Below are 21,812 nucleotides of genomic sequence, written 5' to 3'. Positions count from 1 at the left end.
TTTCTTGGTAGCATTATCTTTGATTACAAAGAAAATGTACTAATGTTAATATATTTAGTTGCAGAGATATATCATGCAGCCACTGTGTACATGGTACCAGGACGCTTAAGAACATAAAAATTACAAATGTTCAAGAAAATCACACTAAGTTTAATAAAGGTCCCTTGTCTTGTCCTTTGCTTCAGAAAAATCTAAACTCCTTTTATATTTATCCCTTCTCCAGACCAGCGGCTCCTCTGCACTGCCCGTATACAGTACTTCCACTTCCCGCTCCATCTCCAGTCGGCATGGTTCTTCCATTTATCCTCGGAATTATGGGCACAGGCTTGGGCTTCAGGCATAACACAAGCTCATTCAGTTCGCAGTGTTTTAGAATTCATGATAATTTGAATGTGCTCTTGGTTGGATAATGTTTCCCCTTCCCAAAACCTACCTAACTGGAACCTCAGATTGTAAGCCATTTTAAAAAAATTTTTTTTATTGATTTCAGAGAGGAAGGGAGAGGGAGAGAGAGATAGAAACATCAATGATGAGAGAATCATTGATTGGCTGCCTCCTGCACGCCCCCCACTGGGCATCAAGCCTGCAACCCGGGCATGTACCCTTGACCGGATTCAAACCCGGGACCCTTCTGTCCACAGGCTGACGCTCTCTCCACTGAGCCAAACCAGTTAGGGCCATTTTTTTTTTTTAATAAAAGAAAGTTAGAAGGAAAAAGCTTTCATCATTTTTTTAAAAAAATCTTTATTGTTGAAGGTATTACACACATCTCCCTTTTCCCCCATTGAAGTGGGAAGTGGGAACTTGGCTGTGCTAATTTTCTAGGCCTGCAGTAACGAACTGCCACAGGCTAGGGGCTGAAACAACAGAAATTTTTTTCCTTACAGTTCTAGAAGCTGGAAGTCTGGAATTTTTCTTTGGCTTGTAGATGGCTGTCTTCTCGCTGTGTCTTCACATCATTTTCCCTCTGTACTTGTGTGGGTCCAAATTTCCTCTTCTTACAAAGACACCAATCATATCGGATTGGGGCTCACCATAACGACCTTTTAAAATTTAATTACATCTTTAAAGATCCTATCTTCAAATATGGTGACATCATGCAATACTAGGGACTAGTACCTCAACATACAAAACTTTTAGGGGGACACAATTCACCCTGTAACACTGACATTTCTCTTCCGTTTACACAGTACGATGTGCAGGAGAGATGATTCTCCCAGAATAAAACCAGCGGTGCTCTAACAAAGATGAATGGATTCTGAGCAGCTAAAAAATGATCAATGCCATTCTACATTTTTTTTTGCAGGGGTGGGGGGGTCACCATAGGCATAAAAATTAAAATTTTCTAATAATAAGAAAATGCTATGTACAGAAAACTTGAAAATCCAAAAACCAACCACATATCATAATATTCAATGTTGGTGAAGCTGCCAGAAAATGAAAATGCTCTCTCTGCTGGTGGGAATGCGGGCTTTCACCCACCTTCCTGTCATTCTACCTTCACACAAGGCGGAAGTGGAGTTGGGCCACTTAAATCTCTGTTCAAGCAAGAATGTGCTATCAGCTGCAAGGAGTGCAGTTAGCATGCCATTTCCTGCTGTAATTGCCTCCAGGATTCATCTCAGCTTTCAAGCCATGGCTCTGCAGGCCCCAGCCAGTAACTAAGCATGGCAGGGGAGCTGGGGCCAGTGCAATTCTGCCCCACTCTGGCCTCCTGTGATAGGCAATCTTTGCTTTGGAGCTGCCTTCCAGTTCGTCTGAGACTTGGGGAAATCTACATCATGATCTGAGTTTTGCTCTGTCCTGTCTTGCTTCCTCCTCCCTTATCTTTCACAGGCATTATCCCTGCAAAGCTTTTTGCTCTCTCTGTGTCTGTATCCAAGTGCCCAATTCTCTCTCTCTCTCTCTCTCTCTCTCTCTCTCTCTCCCTCCCTCCCTCCCTCCCTCTCTCTTTTCTCCCTCCATCTATTTAATAACATTTTTATTTGTTTTCTCACTGTTTTTATTTTTCATAGGTCTTTGTTATTCCAGTCATGGATTTGCAAACCACTGCACTTTTCAATAATGTAAACCCTGTGGTTTTAATATCATCTCATTTATTTTCTTTTTCACCATTGCATCCTTTATGACACCATGGAGATTTTGTTGGATATTTTCTTTAAATCAGTTAAATTATATTATGGGCAGTTCACTATCTTTAATTCTAATTTAGAACTACTTAATTTTGTGAATCATTTAAGGCCTAGATAGAAACTAGGGGAGAAAAACAGACAGACAGGAAGATGTCTCCTTCTGAGTACTGACACGGTAGAATATAAAACGGAATGACTATTGGCGGCCATGGTCTGTGCTATGAACTTATGAGCAGAAGAAAATCTTCAGTTAGAAGGAAGAATCAAACTGATGGAGAAAACACTGAGATAGAAGGAACCCATTCTGGTTCCCCATGAAAGGTCCAGTGGACTGTTTGGTCCAGTTTGGGTCAGGAGGACACCCCAGTCAGCTCTATTCCTGAGTCTAACCTAAATCTTCACTGTGGGTTTGATGCAACACTTTAGGAGTCTTCTATGAATTCCCTTGACTTTACCAGTACATATGTCAGTATAAACTGAGTTGCCATGATTTGCAACTCAGAAAAAAATTTCACTATCACAGCGCATAAGCACTTTGCGTAGCATAGTAGGCATTCAGAAAATTTTAGTAAAATCTGCATCTTGTTATATTTTTAGGTGAATCTTTTTACTATTTCTTTTCAGTAGTCAAAGAGCCTCTTTAATGTTTGAATTAGTACCATCTTAAGCTGTAGATATATGGTGATGCTAAGCACAGTCTCCTGTGACCTGTTTTCACTTCAAAATATTACTTAGAGAAAACAACAAGGAAATACACACACACACTCAACACATTTCTATTGGACTAAAGGAAGACTTTTCCTCTTCACTAAACAATCAGGTTTTAGATAAAGGATTTTTATTTATCTGAGGAGCCCAAGCACCAGCTACTCTCTAGAGCAGTGGTTCTCAACCTTTTTAATGTCGCGACCCTTTAATACAGTTCCTCATGTTGTGGTGACCCCCAACCATAAAATTATTTTCGTTGCTACTTCATAACTGTAATTTTGCTACTGTTAATGAATTGTAATGTAAATATCTGTGTTTTCCAATGGTCTTAGGCTCTACAGCAGCGGTTCTCAACCTGTGGGTCACGACCATCGGAAAACACAGATATTTGCATTACGATTCATAACAGTAGCAAAATTACAGTTATGAAGTAGCAACGAAAATAATTTTATGGTTGGGGGTCACCACAACATGAGGAACTGTATTAAAGGGTCGCGGCATTAGAAAGGTTGAGAACCACTGCTCTAGTGGGACAAGGTTTTAAGTCTGCAGTTGTGCAGGAGAACTCGACAGAAGCAGCTTCTTTGACTGACCTCTGAGTCTGGACATAGATCAGCAGAGAAATTGTCACTGGCATTTGAATTACCTGAGAAGGAGGGTGGGGATCTTTTATTAAGGTCCCTACATCACCTGGGAATATATGTTCCTCCATGTTGTCCCCATGGATCATACTATTCCATAGAAATACTAGAGGCAAAGATTCATAGGGATTAAACCTGGAAGATATGGCTGAGGCTTTTCTAACGATGATCTAATGGCCCAAATATATCAGTAAACTTGCGCCTCTGAGGATAAAAGTGCTTAATTTGACCTCAGACACCCTGGGAGCAACTTCTGTCCTAGGCAGCAATCCAGAAAATCCTTCCTTCTCTAGCCAATATCAAGTTTGATTTCCTCTTCACTAAGAGATGTGCTTTGATTTTGCCTTACTTTTTCCAGGTGTCTCCCACTCCCAAGCCAATCTGGAACCTTCATGTTGATCCCTAGGGCAAGCCTCATTTTGCATCCAAACCAGACGATTGACTCGAAGTCCATGCTCTGACCATATGTCTTGGAGTCACCTTCCAATCTTCTGAGAGGGTTTCTCTCCTTGACAGTGATGTCTTCTTATCCTTTTTAATCTTGCCACTCTCTGCAACAGGGTGCCGGGATCCTGAAACGTATTCTCCTGATCATTTTGTTGCCATTTGGAAATGACTGAGCTCTGCTTTCCTGCCTTTTTCAGCTGTCGTTGTTAATGATTCCAGACTTCCTCTCTGATCCTGGAGCCTGTGAATGGAAAATGTAAGACTACAGAGAATACAAGCTGGTGGTGTTTTCCAAGTGTGTGTGCAGACAATATTTCATCTATTAACTCATGATGATGGTGCCCACCAGGGCCAGAGGGATCTTCATATCATCTCCAGGCTGACAAAAACCAGATTTTATAAGCAACAAGAATAATTTGGCTTTCCATCTACAGCCCATGTTGCTCATTCCAAAGGGGCTGATTTCTGGTGGAGTGATCTCTTTTATTTTAGAAGCTGCATAGTTGATGCTGTCACTTGGAAAATGTATACTTGATTCATCTCTTAAGTGTAGTGTCTTAGACAAGATAATTGCAAGCAAATCTTACTGATTCTTGATTACCTATTAATGGAAGAGCACAAATACATGGCTTATTTCGGAAGAAAGTGAATAATGCATCATCCTGCATTGCTGACACCTCACATAAGCAATGGGAACTAGTGGTAGACAGGACTTCAGTTTGAGTTCTGAGTCTTTCTGATTGCATGATTTAACCCCTTTAAAACTGGCAAAAATCATAAGGTCTTTGGTGAAATTAAATGTAATAATACCAAATAACTTTAAATATTTATATTTATAAGATTACACTATAAATCTAAATATTTGTAGAATAACTAGCATAATTTTTAGAGGCTAAGTTATTTATAAAAACTTCTTGAGCACTTACTATATACTAGCATTGTGCTAAGTGCTGCAGATGAGAGGACAGAGAAGTCAAAGTTCTTGACTTCAAAAAGGTTACAGTCTAAGTAAAGAGACATGTATATAAATAGTCAATTTTAAGGCAGTGTGGTAAGGGCAATTACAGAAGAGGCATAAGGAAGCATCTAAGCACAGAGGAGAGACATAACACGGCTGGAGATGGAAGTGGGATCAGCGAAGGCTCTGGGAATAGATGAGCCAGAAAATAATAAATAAAGATAGGCCATGCATACATTTTCAAGATAATGTAACTATATATGAGTTTTATTTACTTTTTATTTTCTTTAATTCACATCGAATCACCAACATCTTTCATTGTGTGTGTGTGTGTGTGTGTGTGTGTGTGTGTGTGTGAATTATTGGTGGTTCCAGGACTCAATGTGTTGGTGGTAGGGAAGGAGAAACCAAACCTACAGACCATCATGGGTTTATACTTGCATATTAAAAGTGCTCAGATTTGTTTCTGAAAGACTGGCCACTAAAAGATGAAAAGAAGAAAATAAGACTATGAAGACATTAAAAGTGGGAAATACCAAGTGTTATAAAAGTGGACTCAGAGAAGTATAAACTGGGGGGAAAATTAAGGCAGTAAATATTCCTGGTGTGTCCACATGTTTTAAGTCTTGCTTTCCAGAGGTGGAAGCTGCCAGCAACAGAGCCTCCACGAGGACCCGCTCTCCACAGCTGCTCAGCCCTTCAGGGCCTGGAATTGCTGAGATCAGGGTTTCAGCTTAGGAAGGCCCAGCTGAGAGCAGTTTAGGGATCAGGATACTACATCTCTGACACGCAGGACCCAGAAGACTCAAAACAGAGGTTTGGGAGTTGGTTAATGATATGTACTTAGTTGCCAGTTAAATAGACTTTTGTGGATGGGCCTTGGAACTTTACCCTCCTTTATAACTTTGGCTAATGGGTAAATTTATTCATCCCGCAGGGGTGCTCACATTTTCATAGGTGTTTGGTGATTGTGACACCACGGACCCAAGCGTATGTGGTTTGGACCCACACACTGTGCAGCAGAAGGCAATTCATGGTAAACCCCTGTTGCATTCTCTTTTCTTATTTCTTTTTTTCTCATTTTACTGTGAAACCCCTGAGGAGATAGTCCAAGAAATATGAGATAGTACTGAAAGATGAGATCCCCAGATCAAAAGGCACTCAAACAGTTAGTGGGGAAAAGCAGGGAACAAGCACAAACAACACGGTTGCTAATGATGCAACTAGACCAAAGCTGGAAGGACATCTAGCAGCTGGTGTGCACAAAGGCAAAAAGATAGGACGATGCTGCACCACACGTACAATCTGAACATGAGGCAGAAGAAGCATGAACCAAGGTAAACTGGAAATTGTTAAGAAAGAAATGGAACAGCTCAACATTGCAGTGCTTGGAGTTAGTAAACTCTAAGAAAACCTGTTAACCATCATTTAAGTTTATGTTCCAACTAGAAAGGCTGAAGAAGTTGAAATGGAAAGCCTTTTCACAAATATCCAAGAAGAAATTGAACACACACCAAAATAAGACATGTTGATAATTATAGGTGATTGGAATGTAAGTGTTGGAAATAGAGCAGAATTAAATGTCATTGGGAAATTTGGGCTAGGGGTCAGACATGAAGAAGGAGATTGGTTCATGGATTTACCAGAAGCCAACAACTTGTCCATCATGAACACATGCTTCAACCAACCAACAGATGACTGTATACATGGACGTCACTAGATGGCCAGTATAGGAATCAAATAGACGATGTAATTGGAAGCAGGAGATGGAGAAGCTATATCCTCTTGGCCAAAACAATACCAGGAGCAGATTGTGGTACTGACCACAAACTCTTGATATCAAACATTAGAGTAAAGCTGAAAAAGAGTTCTAAAGAAATCATGTTGCCAAAGTATAATGTAAATAACATTTGTGATGGGTTTAAAGTCTACATAAAAGCAGATTTTCACTGTTAAAATTAATTGACTGAGAATCAGAAGAACTGTGGATTGAAACTAGAAATATTATTAGGGAAAGATGGGAAAAGACAATGCCAAAAGTAAAAAGGGAAATAAAATCGAGATGGATGACAGAAGAAATATTAAAAGTTTTTAGAGACAGTTAAAAAGAAAAAGCAAAGGTGAGAAAAACAGGGTTGGATCTTAAATATAGTTTTTAAAGGACTCTCACATAGAGATAAAAATAATTATTACAATAGTCAATGCAAGCAGGTAAAAGAACAACAAGGGAGGAAAAATAAGAGACCTTTAGAAGGAGATATAAAACATAGAAGAAAAATTCAAACCTAGATTAAGAATGCTGAAAGACCAAGAAGGAAGCACATTATCAGACCAGGAGAAAATAAAGAGAAGGTGGAAACAGTATAATGAAAATCTATTCAGAAGAGGCAAAAAGGATGGCAAATACCTTTGAGGAAGATTCCTATGATGAAGAGCCTATAATTCTAGAAAGCTAAGTGAAAGCTGCCCTGAAAGTATTGGGAAGAAGTAAATCACCAGGAGTAGGTGGGATGCTATAGAATTATCTCAAGCCACAGAGACTGAATCTGTCAATCCTAACAGGAATATGTCAACAAATATGGAAAATGAAACAAGGGCCTACAGACTGGAAGTGTTCCGTACATCCCAGTTGTCAAGAAAGAGGATGATGCCCAGGAGTGCAATCACTACAGTGCAATTGCTCTAATTTCCCGTGCAAGTGAAGTGACGCTCAAGGTGAGGCAACATTCTACCTTATGTGGAGCAAGAAATGCTGGATGTTCCAGTTGGATTCAGAAAAAGAGGCACTTGAGATCTAATGGTGAGCATTCGCTGGATATTGGAGTGCTCCAAAGAATTTCAGAAGGTTGGCCTGAGTTTTGTAGATACAGTAAAGCCTTTGATTACCTGAACCAGGAAAAGCTATGGGCTGCTCTGAAAGAAATGGGCGTGCCTCAAGCACTTGATTGTGCTGATGTCTAACTTGTATTGTGGACAGGAGGCCACTGCCATGGAGAGTCAGAATGGTTTTCTAGGCAAAAGTGTCAGTCAAGGGAGCATTTCATCTCTCTACTTATTTAATGTGTATACAGAAGAGATAATACACAAAACTGGGCTAGACTCAGAGGAAGGAGGAGTGAAAATTGGTGGAAGAAATATCAATAAGATATGCAGATGTAACCTCTTACTGATAGAAAGTAGCAGTGATTTGAAACAACTTCTGATGAAAGCAAAAGAAGCAAGTGACAAAGCAGGACTGCATTTGAACATCAAGAAGACAAAAATCATGACTACAGAAGTCATGTACAACTTTAACATAGACAATGAAGACCTTAAAATTGTTAAAGATTTTGCTTATCGTGGTTCAGTCATAAATTCAAATAAAGACAACAGCCAAAAATGTGAAGAGAAGGCAGAGACTCAGAAGGGCAGCCATGGAAGAATTAGGAGAGATCACAAAGAGCAGATGTGACAATAGACCATGGCTAACTAAGATCACCCACACTCTTATGTTCCCAATTACTAGTTGTGGATGGGGAAGTTGGACAGTGAGGAAGGCTGCTAGGAGAATATTGATTTGTTTGAAATATGATGTTGGAGGAGAGCTCTTCGGATACCGTGGGCTGCCAGAAAGATGAACAAGTGGGTCCTAGAGCAAATTAAGACTGAAACATCACTGGAGGCAAACGGACAAAATTGAAGCTGTCCTACTTTGGGCAAACCATAAGAAGGCAGGGTTCAGTGGAAAAGACAGTAATGCTGGGGAAAATAGAAGGCAGCAGGAAAAGAAGGAGATCAAATATAAGATGGACTGACTCCATAAAAGAGGCCATAGGCATGAGTCTACAGGAGCTGAGCAGGGCTGTTGAAGACAGGACATCTCTCTCTTTCACAGGGTCAGCTGGGAGTTGGAGCCAACTCAACAGCACATATCACACACACACACACACACTTATTCTAACTATCAAACACAATTCACCCATAAAGAAAATATGTACCATGTGTTTTTCCAGCCTTGAGGTGATTCTATGGATGACTGGAGTCTATACCTAGAATGTATAAGTGCTATTTAGTAATTGTTTTTTATTTTTTATTTTTGTGACTTACTGCTAATACATTTCCTGAGTATAGCATATCTAGGGTCCCTTCAAGCCTTCTCAATTAACAACTCAAGTAGCATTTGAATAACAAATCAAGTAACATTTGTGAACTTAAGTGTATAGGACACTTTGCTGAGTAGGTTTATCAAACAGAATTCTATATGGTAAGATGCTTACACTGTAATAGCTTTCCAAGAACAAACCAATACTTGGGCCAGACTTCTAGGAAATCCAAACATCTGTATTAAAAACATGTTGGCAACAATCAATCATCTAGTTTTGTCAACATGTTGCCAAAGACCTAGATCACTGGAAATGTTTTTAACCAGATGTCTGTGGATATATCTTGAATCAAAAACTACAAACACAGACTAAGGAATAAAATACACCAACAGTTTTACCTTTGAGTTCATCACATGTACTTTTGTGAGTTCAAACAAGCAGAAAGTAACTTCAGAATTTGTGGAGATGATTAGCCTATAAGATAACCATTAAAAAATCAGCAAGGAATATTTAAATAATACAGGGGTTGGCAAAAAGTGGGTTTACAGTTGTAAGTATGCAAAAACAGAGTCTATTTTTGTATTATTTATTAATTATTGTCTTATTTTCCTTACCAACAACTGTAAACTTACCTTTGCCTGCCCCTGTATGTTGGGGACATTCTAGGTGCTAGTAGAAAGCTACATGTATCATCCTAGTTAAGAAAGCTCTAGTTTTGAAATGTTTTAAAAGGAACTTGTATTGCTTCTATAATAAAGAAAAATAGTTTTAAGGGCTAAAAGTTAACATTTATTGAGCACTTACTAAGTTGTAGCACTGAAGAATATTATAACTCATAGGGTTAAATAGGCAAAAATAACCCCATCAAAATACTGTTTTTAGTCATTTTATTATCATGATATAATCAACAACTATTTGCTGAATAAAGGAAAGAATGAATAAAAGTTCAAAAATATTCAACACAGTATACTTTTAAGTCAGTAAAAAGAGTTTCCCAGGATGGTTAATTATGACAGTTGTTAACAGATAGAAATGTTTTGGGCCGAGTAACAGGAAACATTCATTCTGTATACAAAAGCATTGGTTCATACCAGCCAGATTGTATCCCACAGCAAAGTTAACAACTGAAAGCCATGTGAAGAAGTGGACTGGATTCCTGCCCTCTGGGACTTGCACTGTCACAGAGTTTCTTGGGTCAGATGAAAAGTCAAGTCAAGCCCAGGAACCAAGGGATGGCTGATGAGGAGGGCACCCCAAGCTGAATGTTCATACAGTCTAAGAAAATTATCGAACTTCCTTTTTTCCCCCCATTTTAAAAATTAAGGTATTATACGTGTACATATATTACCATTGCCCCCCCCACCCCACTCCCATACATGCCCTCACTGCCCCCCCAGAGTTTTATGTCCATTGGTTATGCTTTATGCATGCATACAAGTCCTTCGGTTGATCGCTTATCTCCCCCACCTCTCCCTAACCTTCCCGCTGTAATTTGACATTCTGTTTGATGCTTTACGTCTCTGTATCTATCTTTTTGTTCAGCAGTTTATAATTTTCATTATTATCCATAAATGAGTGAGATCATGTGGTATTTTTCTTTAATTGACTGGCTTATTTCGCTTAGCATAATGTTCTCCAATTCCATCCAGGTTGCTGCAAATGGTAAGAATTCCTTCTTTTTTATGGCAGCATAGTATTCCATTGTGTAGATGTACCATAGTTTTCTGATCCAGTCATCTGTTGACGGGCACCTAGGCTGTTTCCAAATCTTAGCTATTGTAAATTGTGCTGCTATGAACATAAGGGTGCATATATCCTTTCTTATTGGTGTTTCCAGTTTCTTAGGATATATTCCTAGGAGTGGGATTACTGGGTCAAATGGGAGTTCCATTTTCAGTTTTTTGAGGAAATTCCATACTGTTCTCCACAGTGGCTGCACCAGTCTGCATTCCCACCAGCAGTGCACGAGGGTTCCTTTTTCTCCGCATCCTCACCAACACTTGTTGTTTGTGGATTTGTTGATGATAGCCATTCTGGCCGGTGTGAGATGGTACCGCATTGTCGTTTTGATTTGCATCTCTCGGATAATTAGTGACTTTGAGCATGTTTTCATGTGTCTCTTGGCCTTCCTTCTGTCTTCTTTTGAAAAGATTCTATTTAGGCCCATTGCCCATTTTTTTATTGGATCATTTATCTTCCCTTTATTAAGTTGTATAAGCTGTCTGTAGATGTTGGAGATTAAACCTTTATCAGTGATACCATTTGTCAATATGTTCTCCCATACAGTGGGCTTTCTTGTTGTTTTGTTGATAGCTTCTTTTGCTGTAAAAAAGCTTTTTATTTTGATGTAGTCCCATTTGTTTATTTTCTCTTTAGCTTCCATTGCCCTCGGGGCAGTATCAGTGAAGAAGTTCTTTTGGCATATGTCTGAGATTTTGCTGCCTGTGGATTCCTCTAGTATTTTTATGGTTTCCCATCTTATGTTTAAGTCCTGTATCCATTTTGAGTTTATTTTTGTGTATGGTGTAAGTTGGTGATCTAGTTTAATTTTTTTCATGTATCTGTCCAATTTCCCCAACACCATTTATTGAAGAGACTGTCTTGACTCCATTCTATGTTCATGCCTCCTTTGTCAAATATTAATTGAGCATAGTGGTTTGGGTTGATATCTGGATTCTCTATTCTAGTCCATTGATCTATATGTCCGTTCTTGTGCCAGTACCATACTGTTTTGAGAACAGTGGCTTTGTAATACAGCTTGAAATCTGGTATTGAGATCCTTCCTACTTTATTCTTCTTTCTCAGGATTGCTGTGGCTATTCGGGGTCTTTTTTTATTCCAGATGAATTTTTGGAGAGTTCTTTCAAGGTCTGTGAAATATGCCGTTGGTATTTTGATGGGGAGTGCATTGAATCTGTAGATTGCTTTGGGTAGTATGGACATTTTAATGATGTTGATTCTACCAATCCATGAACATGGTATGTTCTTCCATCTGTTTACGTCTTCCTCTATCTCTTTTTTCATTGTCCTGTAGTTTTCCGCGTATAGGTCTTTTACCTCTTTAGTTAAGTTTATTTCTAGGTATCTTAATTTTTTTGGTGCAATGGTAAATGGGATTGCTTTTTTAGTCTCTCTTTCTGTAAGTTCACTATTGGTGTATAGAAAGGCCATAGATTTCTTGGCGTTAATTTTGTATCCTGCTACATTGCTGAATTCATTTATTAAGTCTATTAGTTTTTTGATGGAGTCTTTCGGTTTTTTTTTATGTACAATATCATGTCATCTGCAAATAAGGACAGCTTTACTTCTTCTTTTCCAATTTGGATGCCTTTTATTTCTTCTTCTTGTCTAATTGCAATGGCTAATACTTCCAGTACTATGTCAAAGAGGAGTGGTGAGAGTGGGCATCCCTGTCTTGTTCCTGTTCTTAGGGGAAATGGTTTTAGTTTTTGCCCATTGAGTATGAAGTTTGCTGTGGGTTTATCATATGTAGCTTTTATTATGTTGAGGTATGATCCCTCTATTCCCACCTCGTTGAGAGTTTTTATCAAGAAATGGTGTTGGATTCTGTCAAATGCTTTTTCTGCATCAATTGATATGACTATGTGATTTTTATCTCTAGTTTGTTTATGTGATGTATCACGTTTATTGATTTGCGGGTATTGTACCATCCTTGCATTCCTGGGATAAATCCTACTTGGTCATGATGTATGATCTTTCTGATGTACTGCTGGAGCCGATTTGCTAGAATTTAGTTGAGTATTTTGCCATCTATGTTCATGAGGGATATTTGCCTGTAATTCTCTTTCATTGTGTTGTCCGAACTTTCTATGTATAACGGCCTGAAGTCTAACTACCTCTCACAATCAGATAACTGCCGAGAAGTCCTACCCTTGTAGAAAATGTGGAGATGCCACTGCCTTCTAAAAAGTGTATATGACCTCAATGGGTTAGAGGTTGTACAGGCAGATTGGACCACTTTCGAGAAAGCACCCTGGATTCTCAAGGAGACACAGGGAGACACAGTTATAGGATTAATTAAGGGGGGGCGGCGGAGAAAGGACCATGATTGACTTGCTTGGAAGACTGAGATGACGTTGGGTCAAAGTTCTGAGACATAGCTGTTACTATGCCCCCTTTAAGATGTAAATGGTGTAGGAGTACTGCTATGCAAAATTTCACATACAATTTATTTTTCTACTAATGTTTTGTGATGTAACTTGTTGGTGGGCAGTAGAAGACATAACTATATCTCATTCTACTTAAGGCAGAATTTTGGACAACAGAATTTTGTTAAAAAGTGGAGCAAACTGTGATCTGAGGAGGCCAACATAAAATGGTAGAAAGAATAAAGATAAATGATGAGTAAAATAAAATGAAACAAATATGCTTTTCATTGTGTCAGATTGAAAATCACCAATATTTCTCTTATAATTAAATAAAATAGTCTTATATTAATTTATCAAATTGCAAATTGACTTTATTTTGTGCAGTTTGAATAAAAGTGAAAGATCTCATTGGTGAGGAAAATGAGAAGTTTCAATGGAAAAGCATTGGATAAAGATTATGTAAAAAGGATGTGTGAGCCCTAGCCAGTTTGACAGTGGATAGAGCGTCGGCCTGTGGACCGAAGGGTCCTGGGTTTGATTCTGGTCAAGGGCTTGTACCTAGGTTGCAGGTAACCAATCCATGTGTTTCTTGATATTTCTCTCTGACCTTCCCTCTCTCTTCCACTTTCTCTAAAAATCAATGGAAACATGTCCTCAGGTGAGGAGTATATATAAAAAAAGGATATGTGAAAAGTAATAGGTGAGATAGTCAACTATGGCAAATATTTTATTACAATTATAGTGTAGCAAAATTGATTCAAAGATAAATTGGTGAGAATAAAATAATTTTAAACTAAGACATTAATCTTTAAACACTAATTTTCAAAGTAACGACAACTAAATAATTTGTTACTGAGGTAGCAATAATCAAGTTTTTTTTGGAAAAGTTGGTTTAAAATATATGTTTCTACCACATACTGGTTATAAATTACTCAATAAATGTTTGTGAGTGAACGATATTGTTTACAACACATTTCCTGCCAACCTCTGGTTTTCACTGAATGTGTGTTTTTTTTAAACTTGAGGCAGCTTCACAATGTAATCAGTAATAGAAGCAGATGACATCCCTTTGACCCCTCATTTTAGCATCTAGTCATTAGCAATCAGTTACATGCAAGATATGAGGACATTGTGCATTAAAATTAGCCCCATCTTTTTTAGCTGCCAAAAAGTAGATTTGGTCATAAAATTTGAGTGTAAAGAACCTGTGAGATTGTCTAGTTCAATTCTTGTATTTTACAGGTGAGAAAATGCTTGGTCAGAGAGGTAGTAAAGTGACCCGCTCAAGGTCACGTAGAAAATATATGGAAATAGATCTCAGCCACTTGACTTAGTACCAGAGACCATTACTCCCATGCCAGTATCAAAGCTGTCTTTTCTATTGGGGAGATTAGAATATTTATATCTATACTAGAGGCCCAGTGTATGAAATTCGTGCACGGGATGGGGGTGTCCCTCAGCCCACCCTGCACTCTCTCCAATCTGGGATCCCTCAAAAGATGTCCTACTGCCGGTTTACAGGGATTGGGTCTAAACCGGCAGTTGGACATCCCTCTTGCAATCCGGGAATGCTGGCTCCTAACCACTCACCTGCCTGCCTGCCTGCCTGCCTGATTGCCCCTAACCACTCTGCCTGCTTGCCCCCAACTGTCCCCTGCCGCTGGCCTGCTCACCCCCAAATTCTCCCCCCTCAGCCTGATCACCCCCAACTGCCACCCGTGCCAGTGTGCTCACCTCCAACTGCCTCCCCTGCTGGCCTGCTCACCCCCAACTGCCCCCCCCCCCCACCATTGGCCTGATCACCCACAACTGCCCTCCCCTCTTGGCCTCTAACCGCCTCTACCTCGGCCCCGCCACCATGGCTTTGTCCAGAAGAACGTCCGGAAGGTCTCCTGGAAGGTCTCCCAGTCTAATTAGGTTATTACCCTTTTATTAGTATAGATAGAGGCCTGGTGCATTGGGGGCTGGCTGGTTTGCCCTGAAGGGTGTCCCGGATAAGGGTGGGGGTTCCCTTGGGGCATGGGGCGGCCTGGGTGAGAGGCTTGTGGTGGTTTGCAGGCCAGCCATGCCCCCATGGGGTGAGGGTCCCCACTGCGGGGCGGGGGGTGGGGAGTGGCCAGCCTGGGTGAGGGGCTGAGGACTGTTTTCAAGCTGGCCACAGCCCCTTCAGGTTGGGGTCCCCACTAGGGTGCCTGGCCAGCCTGGGTGAGGGGCTGATGGCTTTTTTGGTCATTATTCTATGCCCAAAAGGCCTAAATAAGTGCCTTTGTATGAACAAAACAACACAGATGCTTTACTTTTGGGGTAGATGCCACCTCCTGTCAGGCTCCCCAACTTCAAGAGCAGGACTGATGTTGGATTTCAGCCCCTACTTGTCCCTTTAGTTAGGCACTCTTGTTTAGGGACAAACCATGAACTGTACTGTGGCAGCTCTGATGGCCAGAAAGAGAAGACACTCATGTCTGTTCAGGGGATCAGATGAAGACGGAGCCAATCTAAAATGAGGAATGTTGTTAAAACATTTGAATTTGGTTTTGGATGGTATTATTGAATTTGTATTTGAATATAGGTTACACCCAATGATGTTCTGAAAATTCACATCAAAGAGAATGAGGAAATCACACTGAATGAAGGCCAGACTGAGGAGAAGCTAGGAACCCATCCAGGTTGTTCTCCCAGAAATCAAATCTTTGGAACAGATCCTAAATTGAAATGATTGGATTTCAAAGCACATTTTCCCTGAGAATGTGATGGACTAGAAAGCTAAAGCCACTGAGGCAGAAGTGTTCTATGAAGTATAAAAGAGAAGTCTTAACTGCCTCTAATTATTTCATCATCTCCCTTCCTGACCTAAAATTGACTCCACAGAGTAAAATAAAGATGGGGACTTTTTCATCCTCACTCACTACCTCTCCCACTTTATGTTCTACCTGCCTTGTACTTCTCACCCTTTCCCAAGCAGAGAGAGCTCTTTCAGACTTAATTTGTTTATGCCACTTATTTCCTGGTCTGGAAGTCCCTTCTTTTCCCTTCCCTTCCCTTCCCTTCCCTTCCCTTCCCTTCCCTTCCCTTCCCTTCCCTTCCAAATCTGGAGAGATGAACAAAATTACATAGACTACTCAAATTTGGAGAGGATCTTAGAAGTTTAAACTCGAAAAGGTGTCTGGTATATAATTGGTACTCAAGAAATATTAATTAATTAATTAGCTAATTAATTAAGAAATAAGATAAGTGAAGTAGATAATCTGTATGTTTAAGAGTCTTGATAATTTTCATTGGACTGGAAGGTCTTCCTCCACAATCTTTATCTGCAGTTAGGTCCTTCCTTGTATATGGCTCCATCCAGAAGCTTTTGAGATGCTATGCACACTGCCCTACAGGATGTGAGACTCATTGACCTGTGGAATCACAGATTATATATGTTACCAGGTGACTGATGTGCCTAAGTACTCATATACCTGACTTGCATTTTTTTTTTTTTTTTTTTTTACTCCCATCGTGCTCATTTACTCATGAGTCTTACCCTCAGTCTCATTTTCTTGCCTTAGCATTCTGGCTTCTCCCTGGAATCTGGAGCCTACCCTGAGCCCTGGTTCAATTAGCTGGAGCCTGGGCCCCTTGGCTGTGTCTTGCCCTTGGACAGAGGTACAGCTCCTGGCCTTTTTCTATCTCATCATTAGCCAATGGTCCTGCTGCCACAGACTGGCACTGGGAATTGCCATGCTCCTGTCCTCTCTGACATGGAATGTTCCTGTCCTGCACCATAGTGCAGTGGCCAAGAGCACAGGCCCTGGTGTCAGATGGACTTGGGTTGTATAAGCTCCTTTATATCTAGCTTAGTGAAGATGCTCACCTCATTCATACATTTCAACTAAGAGTAAATCTTTATAGTGCGAGGATTAAAATAATAATGCAGAAAACATTCAATAGGATGCACATAGAAGCACTTTGACCTCTAAGGTTAGGAACGCTGGTCCAAAGCCAGTTGAATACTGGCTATTGGGATGGATATTGGTCTACTTGGATTCTGGTTATTGACCTTTAGAGGTCAGACCTACTGTTGAGGTAAGCAATGCTCCGTGTAGTCCCATCTTTTTGTTTCTCTGTTCCCATCTAGCCAGATTTTATCAAGGAAAGGGAGGGAAGGGCACAGAAGTCTATCTGTCTCATAATTTTCCTTAGCCTTGGCACTATTAAGACAAAAGAGATTGATTATTTTAGAACATAGTAATTAACTAGGCAGAGTAGAAACTGCCAATAATATCAACAAAGCAATTCATTAAGCAGAGTAGGTACTATTGGATAATAAACTGACTTTAAACAAATGTTTGCCATGGGTAAGCCAAAATCTTGCATAAGAGTTAACTTTGTCAAGTGTTTCTAAATGTTACCCATTAACGAGCATGGAATAAATGTTCTTGGAAATGAATCCAGGATATTTCTCTAGAAACCATAACCCTTAAAATTTCTGAGAAAGTTGCACTTGTGTTCAGCATATTTCATTGTCTCGTTCCAGGGATGTGGCCAAATGATCATAGATTTTAGAGTCAGACGTGGTTTTGAATGATATTAACATATTGTCACTGAGGCTTAGTTTTCTCTTAGGGGAAATAGCTTTCTTTTCTTTTTTTTTTTTTTCTTCAGGATGGCTGTACAGATCAAATATGATAACACTTGTCAAGTGCCTGTTCATGCCATACCTGATTTCTATCCTTATCTTTGCCTACCAAAACTATATGGAGGGCACACGTACATTAAGTGAACTTAGTGTAACACATAGCTTCTCATCTGGAAACTGCTCTGCATTTACCCTTTATACAAGAAACATCAATGTGATCTAATATTCTAAGATAGGACTTGCTGACTCTCTTGATCGTTTTTTCCTTTGGGCAGTGCAACTCAAGCTTTGGCTAGGGAGGAGGACAGGGGAAGTGAAATGGCTGAATTCATTGACTTGGATAAGTGGGAAAAGGAGTGTTGCTGTGCATGTGTTATTATGAATACAGTTATTTCCTTGTACTATTCATGGCATAAATAATTATTGGGTGGCTAGTATAAGTAAGGCACTGTTCTGGGTGCTGGAAATACAACAGTGAACAAAATAGGTCATGTTCCTGGCCTCATGGAACTTAAGCACTAGTGAGAGCTACAGAAAATAAATAACTTAGTAAAATATATAATGCTATAGACAGTGGTCACAATGTTAAGAAAATTAAAAAGCAAAATAAGGGACAAAATGTGCGGGGGTGGGTGAGGTGTTTCTGTCTTTTAGAGGGTGGCCAGAGAGAGACTCTTTGATAAGATGACATTTGGGCAGGGGTCGGAAGAGAGTCAGAGAGTTTGTAGATATTAAGCTGAAGAATCTTCCATGTAGAGAAATAATAAGTTGCAAAGGCTCTTGAGGAAGAAGGAAACATGAAATGTTTAAAGCATATTAAGGAGATTGACATGATTGAAGCAAGGATGAGTGATGAGATCAGAGGAATGAGGCATGAGTGGGTGGTTGTTCCCACAGGAGCAATTTGTAAATCTGTGGGGTGTTTTGTGTGTCACAGTGATTGGTGTGTGCTACTGATATAGAATGGGAGGAGGCCAGAGATGCTAGACATACTGCAATAGGTGGGATCATCCTACATCTTGCCCACTTTTGAAATATCTGAATGAGTATTTATGTAGTGTATGACTGGCACATACAGATGTGCGGGTTGTGGACTGCAGAATTTTTGAAAGCACCATTGACATGGATCTGCTGAGCGTGATATCCCCATAGGATTGCATTGTTCACAATCTGTACAGCTGTAAATGGCATCCCTACACATGGGGTTGACCATATTACCTTTTTAAGACCCCTTCCAGTGCTGAAACTATGCAGTGCTCTGCGGATGAAGGTGTTTAAAATCATGGCAACACCTTGCTCAGCTTTGGCTTCTGCTCTGGAGATGAGGCTGAGAGACAGAAGGGAATATGGGGAAGGGAAAGACAGGAGAAAAAGGGCAAGAAGGAATTCCTATTTTATTGCACATGTGGGCTTGTGTTTTACTCATTTTGAACATAATTAAGTGACTATGCCAAGTTCTTGGGAGTTGGGGCTGCCTGCCCTCCTGGGTCAATGGGTGTGAGTGTTGGCAATGGAACTGACACTGATCCTGCACCAACACAGCTTTGCAATGATGCTTCCCGCCATCCAGCCCTGCCCACTCCAAACTCTGACTGTCAGCTGAGGACGTTCATCTTCCAGGACATATTCTCGGACATTGTAGGAGTTTCCTGTTGCTACTGGAACAAATGACCACAAACTTAGTGGCTTAAAGCAACACAATTTTATTCCCTGTTCATTCTGGAGTTCAGAAGGCTGAAATGCTCTAACTGTACTGAAATCTAGGTGTAGCCAGGGCTGTGTTCTTTCTGATGGCTCTAATAGTGTCTATTTCCCTCCTTTTTCAGTTCCAGGTCCTGTTTCCCATCGCGAACTTTCTTTTCCTTGATGACTTGTTCAGACTCATCTCTCCAACTTTAAAATGAGCCGTTTTCTCTAGCTTTGGGGCTTAGACCGACTACTTCTCTGGCTCCTGCAGCCTTAGGTGAGACCCGCTTCTGCCTCCACCACTCACCCTGGGGAGACCCATCCCTACCTCGGCCCATCTCTCAACTCAAACACTCTCCTCAGTGGCATCAGACCGGTCAGTGCTCACTAATAGGATGAGCTTCCCTGAAAGGAGAGGAGGACAAGCAGGATGAAAAGGGAAGCTTTGGTGTCCTTGAGATGCTAAGACACTTGGGAAATTGAACCAGGAAAGTTCACCCTCCAACACTGAACTTGAAGGTGATTTTCAGCTATGTAGCAGGATAAGATGAGATCATTTGTGGTAAGGTAGAAATATTAGTGTGAGGTTTTCTAGAGTAACTTATGTAACTGGGAGATTGCCTGAGAACCTTCTAAGAAATACCAGCTTGCCTTGAAGAATTGATTTATGTTCCCTATTTGTTTTCTGGAAAATTTATCCCACTCAACCTTCAAAACAAAAATAAAAAGAAGGGGGAATATGTTTATCTTTTTTTTCAGTTAATTAGTGACCTAGAAAAATTCAGATTTAAGTAGTTCTAGATTCTTAAAAACCCAGAAACTCACAAGCAATTTTGCTAGCCTTGGAGCATGGGAAAAAATAAAATAATAAAATAAATTAAATTACCAACTGCCCAATACACTGACTCCTGTTTTATTGTGTGATTTTCCTGGAATCCAATAGGCTGCTTCTCTCTCCAAATTTTGTGTGTGTTGATCCAGAATAATTTTTTGATGATTATTAGATTGATTGAAGACATGTGAAGGATTATTGTTGAAAACATGAGAGAAAAAGATGTGAGGCTATAGCAGGTGTCATAACAGAAAGCACTCTTACTAACAGCACGGATACGATGGTGCATTTTGTTCCAATTTAAAATAAAAAATGATTTAATTCAAGTTTATCTCTCTTGTCTTTACTACATGGAGTGTAACAGAACAAATAAAAATGAGATGCTTTATTTTTTATGAAGTGTCTGGGTAAATTATATTTATAAGTAACTCCTGGGTGTGTGTGTATGTTGTGTTTACAGAATTCAGTGGCTTTGCACCAGGTGACCCTGATGACATCATCTCTTCCTCCCACCAAATTACTCAGCAAGATGGATTTTCTATTGCTAGCAGCTTCGGCTTTAATGGACAGAAGCATTTATCAGACATACCACGGCACATTACGATTGCTACATGAGTAACAAGGATTTGTAAAGACTAACAGACTGGAAATCAGGAATGGTGGATTCAAGTCCCAGCTCTGACATTAACTATGGCTAACCTTGTCTAGTCACTGAGACCATTGAGCCTCAGTTTCTTCACCTGCAGAATGGAGGTGATAACATTTCTCAGATCTGCCTTCCTAACTGGTCCACGCTCTCTGTGTCTTGCCTGGATTGTCTCTGCTTGCTCTTACGTTCACGTAGAATGGCCTTACTGTCCTCCTGCCTTCTGCGTGGCAAACTCATTTGTAGCATTGAGACCTTGGTGAAGCAGCTCATTCTTCGCCCTAGCCTCCCAAGTAAACTTGAGTGTCCTTCCTTAGAGACACCAAGGGACTTGGCATATTCTTTGGTGGAGATTTCCTAACATCCTGTGTCTGTCTTCACACGTTAGTCTCCTTGAGGCTGCTGGAGGTTCGGGATCCTGCCCTTTCTCTCCTCAGTGCCCAGCACAGTGTCTGACCCTCAGTGGCACTTGTAAATGTTAGTGGGTTGAACTGGTGCACACCCTGCTTGTCCCTGGGTTGCTGTAGGTTGTTCTGAACATCGAAAGGAGAGAGTTAGATATGTGCAGATTTCTTTGAAAATACCTCGGCTGCTTCTAGATCTCTTTCTGCTCACACAGCTCTCTGGACGGGTCATCTCACCATCTCTCAGCTCCAGATATGAGACTCTGGTGCAGCCATGCAGCTTTTTCTTTCAGGTTAAATAAGCCCCAATTCCTGTAGTCATGATTTATAGACCCCATTTCCAACTCTTTAATCATTTTCATTGCTTTTCTCTGGAACCATTCCAAGCTCTCCATTCACTTATGTTGCAGGCACCAAACTGGGTATGGTATTGAAATACTGAGTGAAAGAATTATCTGCTTGTTCCTATATTTAATATTCCTATTTATACATAAATGCTTTCTTCTCTAGTCAGTCTACAACTATTAACTGGGCACTTATGCTCTACCT

The sequence above is a fragment of the Cnephaeus nilssonii genome (genome assembly GCF_951640355.1).
Source record: "Cnephaeus nilssonii genome assembly, chromosome: 15".
In the NCBI taxonomy this organism is placed as follows: domain Eukaryota; kingdom Metazoa; phylum Chordata; class Mammalia; order Chiroptera; family Vespertilionidae; genus Cnephaeus; species Cnephaeus nilssonii.
This window is presented reverse-complemented; position numbering follows the sequence as displayed.